This window comes from Phallusia mammillata, chromosome 8 (assembly GCF_965637545.1).
Source record: "Phallusia mammillata chromosome 8, kaPhaMamm4.hap1.1, whole genome shotgun sequence".
Taxonomy (NCBI): Eukaryota; Metazoa; Chordata; class Ascidiacea; order Phlebobranchia; family Ascidiidae; genus Phallusia; species Phallusia mammillata.
In genome coordinates, this window is record NC_137259.1 from 16,222,144 (window position 1) to 16,235,615 (window position 13,472).

Sequence of the window (13,472 nt, forward strand, 5' to 3'; positions counted from 1 at the left end):
TCTATTTTTATCCCATGTGGATGTGTAGCTGATTTGGACGTTCGCCTTTAATGTTATTCAAGAATACAAAGAAAGAAGAGACATATGTGTGGCTGTTAATCAGTCAGCTGTTATTGAGATGCAAAGATCTGACTCTCCAAACAATTTCCAATGAACATCATAGTTCACACCGTAGCGGTCCTTCACAGGCCGCCATTGAGGCAGGCGTGCCTACAAAGTGGTGCCCACGAGTTGCTACAGATCTTCCGAACTCACTTCCAGCGCAGGCAGATGTCACTTCAAATTGGTACTTTACGAGCAAGGTTCGGACAGCACGTTCAAAGCGATGCCCCGAACGGTTCGAACAAGACGTCATTTGGACAAGGGTTTCTCACAGATTGCCCTGACGGTCGACCGAACTTTCTAGAGACTTTTCGAGCACAACCAGACATTTTAGTTATGTGCAACGCCACTGACATCCCAATGGAATCAGAAACAAAAGAGGAGGAACAACTCGACTACCAAGATCACGGAAATGGCATTCACGCGATCGCGCCGACTGACATCTTTTCCTCTGTTAAGTAAGTGCGTGTGAAATCTGCACTTGACAATTTTCTGTGTTGTAAAATATATATTTTATTCGCTTAATAACACTTTTCAAGATAAATTAGTTATGTTTATTCATCGATGTATGTTGCATGTTAAGCTGTGTGCGTGTATATAACTTATAATTCAGTAAAAATTGATATATATTTTTGCTAGTGTCACGTGTGCTTCGGTGTGTATCACCGTCAATTTATGTTTCACGTTTCATGTCAACGGTTTTGTCAAGCCGGAAACGTTTTTGTTTCACTACTAACGCTGCATCATATGTATTGACTCCCTGGCTTGAGCTGTTTAATAAGATCACACATTTTCCACACTCAAATATTACATGTAAACGACCAACCTGTCAAAAATAAGTGAGCTCAGTTACGCTGGGGACAATTGCCCAAACCCAAGAAAACAAGCATCCTAACCGAAACACGACGTCGTTCTACGCCATATTTGTCTGCATGGTGCATACCACTTTGAGCATCGAGCTCCAACTGTTCACAAGTCTACAAACAAACATTTCGAGCCACGAGCTCCTACTATTTACAAGCCTACAAAATTATGAGCCAGCACGAGCGAACGATATTTTCTCTCAAGTGGGTACCAACGTGCAACAATTGGCACCAACTAAATTATTTGCAATCGTCATATCCATGACCAGATTTGCAGTGCTATTAAGCACCTGTTTACCGGGCACGTCATCACACACGTGACGGTACAGAAACAGATGAATTCAGACGTCAAACAACAACAAGATCAACAGGAAGCACTTCGCCAACAATCAGCAACATGAGCTTTTCACACGGCGTGAACATTTTAGCCAGCCCTTTACTCGTAAATAGTTTAACGCCTACAGCAACCTTGTTCACATATGCTCTTTCACTAACCTTCATACATCGTTCTGTTAAGATTAGCTTCCAAAATTTTAGGGAAGAGTCAATATATATCTTATTAAATGTCATTAACTTGTGTTTCGCCAGTTTATTCCTACAGACAATATTTTCCTCCGTCTGACCTTGTCTTTACGACGTTTATTGTTTTCCTTACGATATTTATCCTAAGAGCCGAAGAGTCATACCCTTATTGACAAGATATATAATTGTTATGTTCATTTTTCGTCTTTAATTGTGCATATTTTTCCCAACGTATAAATCCCCACGTTACAGCACCTACCGCCATCTATTGACCAATCTCTCTTGTCGCGTGTCGCTAACGACCATTAATATTGATAAAATGTGTTTTTCATTCAAACACATTGTGCATCCTTTTTTGGGGGGAGCTTTTTGTAGCGGTTACAACACTATTGTGCAATGTTTATGAAAACGATTGCATGTTATTTCGCAATAACGTTTCACACCACGAAATGGAAATGTTTACCCTCATTTCTGCATAGACTAATGTTTATATTTCCGTTTCTATGGTAGTCATAAGTTATTTTCAGCCATTTTTCGGGTTCCAGAAAGATCTAACAGTAAACATAGTGTTTATTCCCTTATGACACATATTTCCGCAGTCGTGATTCGTGTATAACGCGTCGTTTCCACCCTGTGTAAATTACATGGCTACCTTAAAATAAATAATATAAGTAATATGAGAAAAAGAATTCGTACACCGGCTTATGTTTCGCATTGTTATATAAGCGTGGACTTTGATGTTTGCGGGGGGCTATTTTCGGCCTTCTATTCGTCGTTCTATTTGAGGCGATTGGTGGCTTCTATTTCCACCGGGAAAGCTTCTATTTTTGGCTTCTATTTTTATCCCATGTGGATGTGTAGCTGATTTGGACGTTCGCCTTTAATGTTATTCAAGAATACAAAGAAAGAAGAGACATATGTGTGGCTGTTAATCAGTCAGCTGTTATTGAGATGCAAAGATCTGACTCTCCAAACAATTTCCAATGAACATCATAGTTCACACCGTAGCGGTCCTTCACAGGCCGCCATTGAGGCAGGCGTGCCTACAGCCGCAAGAGGCGTTTTTGTGGCATGCTTTCTTGAAATATAATGTGGGAACGTTAATTTAGCGTCTTTTTAGGTTTGTTTAGCCAGCGATAGTTTGTTTATTAGAGTCAGATAAACGGTAGTGTTTTATATTGTCTACCTTGAAGGTCAGTACAATTTTATACTGATATTATTTCTACACTTCAACTTCTTAATTTATTTGGGGTTCAAAACATGTACAGATTGTACGTCGATATACGTTCTGTTGGGCACAGTTATCAACGTGACTAACAAACTTGGTAAAAAAGTTGTACTACGTAGCAACATAATGATTTATAATGAAGCAAAAGTAACTAACATCCCAGCGAACGGCTTACAACGGAGGGCGGCTAATAAACGAGGGCGGCTTACAATCGAGTAAATACGGTAGTATGTTTGTTAATTAGGTGGTATAAGACAGTGGTAGGGCGCAAGGTACCCTGGGCCACCAAAATTCAAAAATGTTTATGCATATTATAACCAGGGAGTCGAACCGAAACTGAACCCGAACCCGCGGACCGGTTTGTCTCTTTAAACCCGAACCGAAACCAAACCGTAAATTATTTCTTTTAAAAAAACGAACCGAAATTGAACCCCAACCTCTAAAAGCAATAAAAAGTGAACCTGAAGCGAAATGACAAGCGGTTCGGCTCCTTGATTGTAGCGACGTATCAGCTGGTTGCGTAATAAATAAATGTGTCCCAAATGTCAATCTGCTGAAAATATAACACTTTTCTTGAGTATTATATTTTTCGTGACCTTGGTTCTCACAAGTCAAATTTGGACAAGAGTAGTTACCTTCACGTGCGCTGAGACTAATTTTGTGGGTAGGACCAAAAAATATTTGGCGACCCCTAATGTACAATTATTATCCGGTACGAGCAGTCAGCAGCAAAGACATAAACATTAGAGCTTCGTCAGATTTCACAATTCATTGAAATTCACATACTAAGCACAAATTATGTTTGTTTACATGAAAAAACAAAGACACAGTTTGCAGACAAAAATATGCGGCACTGTTGTTTTTTATTGGTAAGGAACAAATCAGAATGAGGTGAGGCTAATTGCACAAAAACCATAGCTTCATATCAAGTAGCAGCAAAACATCATTTTTACACGTGCATGTCATTTTTTTAGCTTTTCAGGTTTTTCAGTGGACTTAGTTCAAACACTCGAGGTTAGGTTTCTTCTGGTTTGTTGATGAGTTTTGAAGAAATCAAAAAGGGATTCCGTATTGCCTTGTCCATATAAAGCGTCGGTTCGAAATCGCTGCAAAGTTTTTATGGTACTTGCAAAATTGGAGTCTTGGTTTTTCTGAACAAATCTACTGTCCAAAAACTTCTCAATTTTATCATCAGTTGTTTCCAGATAAAAGAGAAAAAATCCAACGTCGCCGACCATTGCCGCGTTAGAAAGATTTTTACGTAACCCGTAGAAGATTAACTGCTGATATTCTCGCAAATCCGTTGTTAGATGTTGAAAATGTTTGACAGTTTTTGTTTCCCCGCTACTTTTACACAACCGTAGAAAGAACAAAGTACCGCCATCGTTGTCGTTTAAGTGCAAAACATATTCTGTTATCAAACTGATGAATATTATGCCTTGAACGAACATTAAAACGCATTGGACCCATGCAACCATGTACGTAGTCCTGTAAGTGGATTGAATACATAAGTATATTCCACTGCATACAAACATGGGTCCTGGGTTAGTGACAAAAATACCAAAGCTGTACAGCAGAATTCCAGCAAATACCACAAGAAGAAAATTTCGAACAAGGAATAAGTTTTTAATATTAAATTCTTTGTTTTTAAGCTGATTATTTGGCTTTGCTGTTTTAACCGTGTGCTGTTTTCTGAGTTTTCTTGTAATTTCACCAACAATTTCAACTTGGTAAAGCGCTAGAAGTTGTTTGTAAGCTTCAACCATTCTGATGCTGTCGATTATGCAACTTTCGACTTTTACGTGTTGGCCCTTGTACTCAGTCGTTAATTTAAAAATCTGTCTACTTGCCGATAAATGGCGAATTGATTCCAGTCGTTCTAAGACTTTGGGGTCTTCTAAACGGTTTATAAATCTGAAAATAACTGCTTGACAATTTGCTGTTTTCTCTCCAGATCGCTGAAGCGCGCCTTCGCTCGGTGTGCTATATTTAGTACTGCTTAGTTTTCCCCTGGAAGCCGTATTTCTTGTTTCTTTGTAAGCTAAAAAGTCAGCGTTTTTTCGCCATTTTTCACTCTCGATTTCTTGGGTTGACAAAAATAAATAGCGTGTCTTCTCCAAAGCTTCGATTTCTTCCTTGTTACGCAACAATTGTAGTAAGGATTCGGCATCCGCCTGGATATTTCGAAGTATTTGGAAAGCGGTCTCTTTCCATTCATCACAAAATAGTTCCCTAATTTGACGGACATTTTCGATTTGGCGTAAAGCCAGCAGCTCACGTAACGCCTCGACCCTACTCACAAAACATGTTTCAGTATCTGAAGTTTTGTCAAGAAGAACACTGCTACACCATTTTAAAGTATTCGTCAATAACCTCCTTAGCCTCTCAGCTGGCTGCATAGAATTGAACCTATTAAGATCGTTGGCTACTGGTGAAACGTAATGACAGACTTGCTCCATGAGAACTTCCAGTTTCGAACTAGCGTTTTCTTCGCAAAACTCCATCAACTGTAAGTCCTTTTCCGCCGGCTTTTCAAGTAGTTTGCCCAACTTAATATCCCCGGACAAAAATCTATCGAATCCATAATCCACGCTAGCTTTCCCGTGCAATTCACCCAACTCAATGCGTGGAAAGCTGGTTAGAATACGCACCGCGTTTCCATGTACTTCATCCAGCAGGGTGTTAATCTTTAAAAGCCAGGACACCTTATTTTCCCGTTTTGGAAGTAGATGTGTTACAATTTTTCGGCACTGGGTTCGCTGTAGTCTCTCGAATTCTGACGAATCAGGAGTGTCCACGGTAGTAACCAGCCTTATCAGAGACTCAGTGGTTCCACTGTAGTCAGCAACCACGTCAAACGTTTTTCGAAACCTTGAGAAGGCATTCGCAGCGTAAGGAACGTGTTCCCAAAAGTTGTTGGCGAGAAATAAAGATCCAGTAACAACAATTGTGATCCACCAAGAGTTGTGCACAAAAAAATCGGCCTCTGTCGTGCATTTTTGGTTTACAAACGAGAACTGGGGTTCAGTAAATGCCGCTGAGCTATTAGCGTTGATTGGAAGACATCTCAAAGAATCTTTGTCGGATTTGTAAAGCAGAAGAAGACTTGTACTGGCCATAACAGCCATGGTAGCGGTGCGTATTGTTTCCCACCATGGTTTCATTTTGTAGGTTGCCAAAAGGTCAACCCCACTTAACGCATCGTCAAATATCATTTTGCCTTTTCAATTGTTTCTTTACTGGAATAAAAACAACACGTACTAAATAAATCGTAAAGCTGTTTAACTTTCACCGAAACCGAAACACCGAAAAGCACCCTCGTAAAAACGCTTTCGCGGGGCTAATGATAAGGCTAACCGTAAAACGGCCACCTACTACATATCATAAAGAAAAACAAAAACAAATGCAAGCCACTTAACAATAAAAAGAACACTAAAACAATATATATATGTGAGGAAATATCAATATTGATTGTGTGTTAAGTCCAAGACTCATCGCGCCTACACCACTGACCATGCTTATACATTTTAACTGCTGTAATTTTTTGAGTTGAGATCACAGCCTGAAACTGTATTTTCTACACTGAAACTGCGTAACTTCCAGCGCTGCTTGTTAAGTCACTACAGTCACGACCGTTAAATGCGTCATTGCATCCCTAAAAAAGTACACGACTTGTTTTGGCATGTTCTGACAGTGTTTTACCATTTTCATGAAAGGTAAAACAGCGTACGATAGAAAACTAGCCAACAAACAGAAACCGAGCCCCCAAAGTAAACACTTTCCAAGAAAACAAAACCCAAGCTAAGGTCAGTTGTTTAAAAAGAACGTTAGAGTAGGCCTTTTCCCACCAAAAAGGCAAGTAATATGTAGAAAAATGCCACTTGCCTGCTTTAATATTCTTTTGTCATAGCAGTAGATGTCCATTGCTTTTGGTTGCAAGATTTCAACATTACATAACAAGACAACTATAGCTTTACATATTTTTTTACACGACGCATAACTTTCATTACCAAAAATTCCCGGAAGGTAAAATCCCACTTTTTAGGTCTATACGATTTCTTATTTTGATATTTCGTCCTTGCACCGTTCAGGTCTAACCGAAACAAATTTATAACGTTTTTTTAAGCATATTAGTCTTCGTGGTGTTTAGCCTACTACTCTTAACCTAACAAAAACGTAACAACACAAAGCGATTAGTGTCGGGCGTTATGTTACATCAATAAAAACAACTTTTCTGTGTTAATCCTGTATTAAAAGTCGACTCCATTTCGTTCCGTTCCCCCATTTTAAAAACGTTTTTTTTTTCATTTCGTTACTGTAATTTAGTCCAAAATTGTGTAATTCGTTCGTTTATATAGTTCCAATTTGGATGTAAACACTTGTTTTTATTACTGCAGCAAGCAAGGCTGTTTTACACTTGTCGAAATGTGTTTATTATACAGTAAATATCTTAACACTGCAGGTGTCGTAAATAAAACATGAAATTGCATAAAAATCATAGCTTCATACCAAGTGACAACAAAAGCAATTTTCATGTGTGCATATCATTTTTTTCATCATTTTTTTCATCATTTTTTTCATCATTTTTTTCATCATTGTTTTCATCATTTTTTTCATCATTTTTTTCATCATTTTTTTCATCATTTTTTTCATCATTTTTTTCATCATGTTTTTCATCATTTTAGCTTTTTGTGGTGGGACATAAATGTTTATACACCCGAGGTTAGGTTTCTTCCGGTTCGTTGATGAGTTTTAAAGAAATCAAAAAGGGATTCCGTATTGCCTTGTCCATATAAAGCGTCGGTTCGAAATCGCTGCAGAGTTTTTATGGTACTTGCAAAACTGGGGTCCTGGTTTTTCTGAACAAATCTACTGTCCAAAAATTTCTCTATTTTATCACCAGTTGTCTCAAGGTAAAAGAGAAAAAATCCAACGTCGCCGACCATTGCCGCGTTAGGAAGATTTTTACGTAACCCGTAGAAGATTAACTGCTGATATTCTTGTATTCCTGTTAGATGTTGAAAATGTTTGACAGTTTTTGTTTCCCCGCTACTTTTACACAACCGTAGAAAGAACAAAGTACCGCCATTGTTGTCGTTTAAGTGCAAAACGTATTCTGTTATCAAGCCGATGAATATTATGACTTGAAAAAACATTAAAACGCATTGCACTAATGTAACCAAGTACGTCGTCCTGTAAGTGGATTGGATGCATAAGTATATTCCACTGCATACAAACATGGGTCCTGGGTTAGTGACAAAAATACCAAAAGTGTACAGCAGAATTCCAGATAATGCCACAAGTAGAGACACAAAATTTCGAACAAGGAATAAGTTTTTTATATTAAACTCTTTGTTTTTATGCTGATTAGTTGGCCTTGCTGTTTTTACAGATTGCTGTTTTCTGAGTTTTCTTGTAATTTCACCAACAGTTTCAACTTGGTAAAGCGCTAAAAGTTGTTTGTAAGCTTCAACCATTCTAATGTTGTCGATTATGCAGCTTTCGACTTTTACGTGTTGGTCCTTGTACTCATTTGTTAATTTTAAAATCTGTCTACTTGCCGACAAATGTCGAATTGATTCCAGTCTTTCTAAGACTTTTGGGTCTTCCAAGCGGTTTATAAATTTGGATATGACTGCTTCACAATTTGTTGTTTGCTCCCCAGATCGCTGAAGCGCACCTTCGCTCGGTGTGCTATATTTAGTGCTGCTTAGTTTTCCTCTGGAAGCCGTATTTCTCGTTTCTTTGTAAGCTAAAACGTCGGCGTTATTTCGCCATTGTTCAGTCTCGATTTCTTGCGTTGACAAAAATAAATAGCGTGTCTTCTGCAAAGCTTCGATTTCTTCCTTGTTACGCAACAGTTGAAGTGAGGATTCAGCATCCGCCTGGATATTTCGAAGTATTTGGAAAGCGGTCTCTTTCCATTCATCACAAAATAGTTCCCTAATTTGACGGACATTTTCGATTTGGCGTAAAGCCAGCAGCTCACGTAACGCCTCGACCCTACTCACAAAACATGTTTCAGTATCTGAAGTTTTGTCAAGAAGAACACTGCTACACCATTTTAAAGTATTCGTCAATAACCTCCTTAGCCTCTCAGCAGGCTGCAGAGAATAGAACCTATTAAGATCATTGGCTACTGGTGAAACGTAATGACAGACTTGCTCCATGAGAACTTCCAGTTTCGAACTAGCGTTTTCTTCGCAAAACTCCATAAACTGTAAGTCCTTTTCCGCCGGCTTTTCAAGTAGTTTGTCCAGCTTAATATCCCCGGACAAAAATCTTTCAAATCCATAATCCACGCTAGCTTTCCCGTGTAAATCACTCAACTCAATGCGTGGAAAGCTGGTTAGAATACGCACCGCGTTTCCATGTACTTCATCTAGCAGGGTGTTAATCTTTAAAAGCCAGGACACCTTATTTTCCCGTTTTGGAAGTAGATGTGTTACAATTTTTCGGCATTGGGTTCGCTGTAGTCTCTCGAATTCTGACGAACCATGAGTGTCCACGGTAGTAACCAGCCTTATCAGAGACTCAGTGGTTCCACTGTAGTCAGCAACCACGTCAAACGTTTTTCGAAACCTTGAGAAGGCATTCGCAGCGTAAGGAACGTGTTCCCAAAAGTTGTTGGCGAGAAATAAAGATCCAGTAACAACAATTGTTATCCACCAAGAGTTGTGCACAAAAAAATCGGCCTCAGTCGTGCATTTTTGGTTTACAAACGAAAACTGAGGTTCAGTAAATTCCGCTGAGCTATTAGCGTTGATTGGAAGACATCTCAAAGAATCTTTGTCGGATTTGTAAAGCAGAAGAAGACTTGTACTGGCCATAACAGCCATGGTAGCGGTGCGTATTGTTTCCCACCATGGTTTCATTTTGTAGGTTGCCAAAAGGTCAACCCCACTTAACGCATCGTCAAATATCATTTTGCCTTTTCAATTGTTTCTTTACTGGAATAAAAACAACACGTACTAAATAAATCGTAAAGCTGTTTAACTTTCACCGAAACCGAAACACCGAAAAGCACCCTCGTAAAAACGCTTTCGCGGGGCTAATGATAAGGCTAACCGTAAAACGGCCACCTACTACATATCATAAAGAAAAACAAAAACAAATGCAAGCCACTTAACAATAAAAAGAACACTAAAACAATATATATATGTGAGGAAATATCAATATTGATTGTGTGTTAAGTCCAAGACTCATCGCGCCTACACCACTGACCATGCTTATACATTTTAACTGCTGTAATTTTTTGAGTTGAGATCACAGCCTGAAACTGTATTTTCTACACTGAAACTGCGTAACTTCCAGCGCTGCTTGTTAAGTCACTACAGTCACGACCGTTAAATGCGTCATTGCATCCCTAAAAAAGTACACGACTTGTTTTGGCATGTTCTGACAGTGTTTTACCATTTTCATGAAAGGTAAAACAGCGTACGATAGAAAACTAGCCAACAAAAAGAAACCGAGCCCCCAAAGTAAACACTTTCCAAGAAAACAAAACCCAAGCTAAGGTCAGTTGTTTAAAAAGAACGTTAGAGTAGGCCTTTTCCCACCAAAAAGGCAAGTAATATGTAGAAAAATGCCACTTGCCTGCTTTAATATTCTTTTGTCATAGCAGTAGATGTCCATTGCTTTTGGTTGCAAGATTTCAACATTACATAACAAGACAACTATAGCTTTACATATTTTTTTACACGACGCATAACTTTCATTACCAAAAATTCCCGGAAGGTAAAATCCCACTTTTTAGGTCTATACGATTTCTTATTTTGATATTTCGTCCTTGCACCGTTCAGGTCTAACCGAAACAAATTTATAACGTTTTTTTAAGCATATTAGTCTTCGTGGTGTTTAGCCTACTACTCTTAACCTAACAAAAACGTAACAACACAAAGCGATTAGTGTCGGGCGTTATGTTACATCAATAAAAACAACTTTTCTGTGTTAATCCTGTATTAAAAGTCGACTCCATTTCGTTCCGTTCCCCCATTTTAAAAATGTTTTTTTTTTTCATTTCGTTACTGTAATTTAGTCCAAAATTGTGTAATTCGTTCGTTTATATAGTTCCAATTTGGATGTAAACACTTGTTTTTATTACTGCAGCAAGCAAGGCTGTTTTACACTTGTCGAAATGTGTTTATTATACAGTAAATATCTTAACACTGCAGGTGTCGTAAATAAAACATGAAATTGCATAAAAATCATAGCTTCATACCAAGTGACAACAAAAGCAATTTTCATGTGTGCATATCATTTTTTTCATCATTTTTTTCATCATTTTTTTCATCATTTTTTTCATCATTGTTTTCATCATTTTTTTCATCATTTTTTTTATCATTTTTTTCATCATTTTTTTCATCATTTTTTTCATCATTTTTTTCATCATTTTTTTCATCATTTTTTTCATCATTTTTTTCATCATTTTAGCTTTTTATGGTGGGACATAAATGTTTATACACCCGAGGTTAGGTTTCTTCCGGTTCGTTGATGAGTTTTAAAGAAATCAAAAGGGGATTCCGTATTGCCTTGTCCATATAAAGCGTCGGTTCGAAATCGCTGCAGAGTTTTTATGGTACTTGCAAAATTGGGGTCCTGGTTTTTCTGAACAAATCTACTGTCCAAAAATTTCTCTATTTTATCACCAGTTGTCTCAAGGTAAAAGAGAAAAAATCCAACGTCGCCGACCATTGCCGCGTTAGGAAGATTTTTACGTAACCCGTAGAAGATTAACTGCTGATATTCTTGTATTCCTGTTAGATGTTGAAAATGTTTGACAGTTTTTGTTTCCCCGCTACTTTTACACAACCGTAGAAAGAACAAAGTACCGCCATTGTTGTCGTTTAAGTGCAAAACGTATTCTGTTATCAAGCCGATGAATATTATGACTTGAAAAAACATTAAAACGCATTGCACTAATGTAACCAAGTACGTCGTCCTGTAAGTGGATTGGATGCATAAGTATATTCCACTGCATACAAACATGGGTCCTGGGTTAGTGACAAAAATACCAAAAGTGTACAGCAGAATTCCAGATAATGCCACAAGTAGAGACACAAAATTTCGAACAAGGAATAAGTTTTTTATATTAAACTCTTTGTTTTTATGCTGATTAGTTGGCCTTGCTGTTTTTACAGATTGCTGTTTTCTGAGTTTTCTTGTAATTTCACCAACAGTTTCAACTTGGTAAAGCGCTAGAAGTTGTTTGTAAGCTTCAACCATTCTAATGTTGTCGATTATGCAGCTTTCGACTTTTACGTGTTGGTCCTTGTACTCATTTGTTAATTTTAAAATCTGTCTACTTGCCGACAAATGTCGAATTGATTCCAGTCTTTCTAAGACTTTTGGGTCTTCCAAGCGGTTTATAAATTTGGATATGACTGCTTCACAATTTGTTGTTTGCTCCCCAGATCGCTGAAGCGCACCTTCGCTCGGTGTGCTATATTTAGTGCTGCTTAGTTTTCCTCTGGAAGCCGTATTTCTCGTTTCTTTGTAAGCTAAAACGTCGGCGTTATTTCGCCATTGTTCAGTCTCGATTTCTTGCGTTGACAAAAATAAATAGCGTGTCTTCTGCAAAGCTTCGATTTCTTCCTTGTTACGCAACAATTGTAGTAAGGATTCGGCATCCGCCTGGATATTTCGAAGTATTTGGAAAGCGGTCTCTTTCCATTCATCACAAAATAGTTCCCTAATTTGACGGACATTTTCGATTTGGCGTAAAGCCAACAGCTCACGTAACGCCTCGACCCTACTCACAAAACATGTTTCAGTATCTGAAGTTTTGTCAAGAAGAACACTGCTACACCATTTTAAAGTATTCGTCAATAACCTCCTTAGCCTCTCAGCAGGCTGCAGAGAATAGAACCTATTAAGATCATTGGCTACTGGTGAAACGTAATGACAGACTTGCTCCATGAGAACTTCCAGTTTCGAACTAGCGTTTTCTTCGCAAAACTCCATAAACTGTAAGTCCTTTTCCGCCGGCTTTTCAAGTAGTTTGTCCAGCTTAATATCCCCGGACAAAAATCTATCGAATCCATAACACACACTAGCATTCCCGTGCAATTCACCCAACTCAATGCGTGGAAAGCTGGTTAGAATACGCACCGCGTTTCCATGTACTTGATCCAGCAGGGTGTTAATCTCTAAAAGCCAGGACACCTTATTTTCCCGTTTTGGAAGTAGATGTGTTACAATTTTTCGGCATTGGGTTCGCTGTAGTCTCTCGAATTCTGACGAACCATGAGTGTCCACGGTAGTCACCAGCCTTATCAGAGACTCAGTGGTTCCACTGTAGTCAGCAACCACGTCAAACGTTTTTCGAAACCTTGAGAAGGCATTCGCAGCGTAAGGAACGTGTTCCCAAAAGTTGTTGGCGAGAAATAAAGATCCAGTAACAACAATTGTTATCCACCAAGAGTTGTGCACAAAAAAATCGGCCTCTGTCGTGCATTTTTGGTTTACAAACGAGAACTGGGGTTCAGTAAATGCCGCTGAGCTATTAGCGTTGATTGGAAGACATCTCAAAGAATCTTTGTCGGATTTGTAAAGCAGAAGAAGACTTGTACTGGCCATAACAGCCATGGTAGCGGTGCGTATTGTTTCCCACCATGGTTTCATTTTGTAGGTTGCCAAAAGGTCAACACCACTTAACGCATCGTCAAATATCATTTTGCCTTTTCAATTGTTTCTTTACTGGAATAAAAACAACACGTACTAAATAAATCGTAAAGCTGTTTAACTTTCACCGAAAC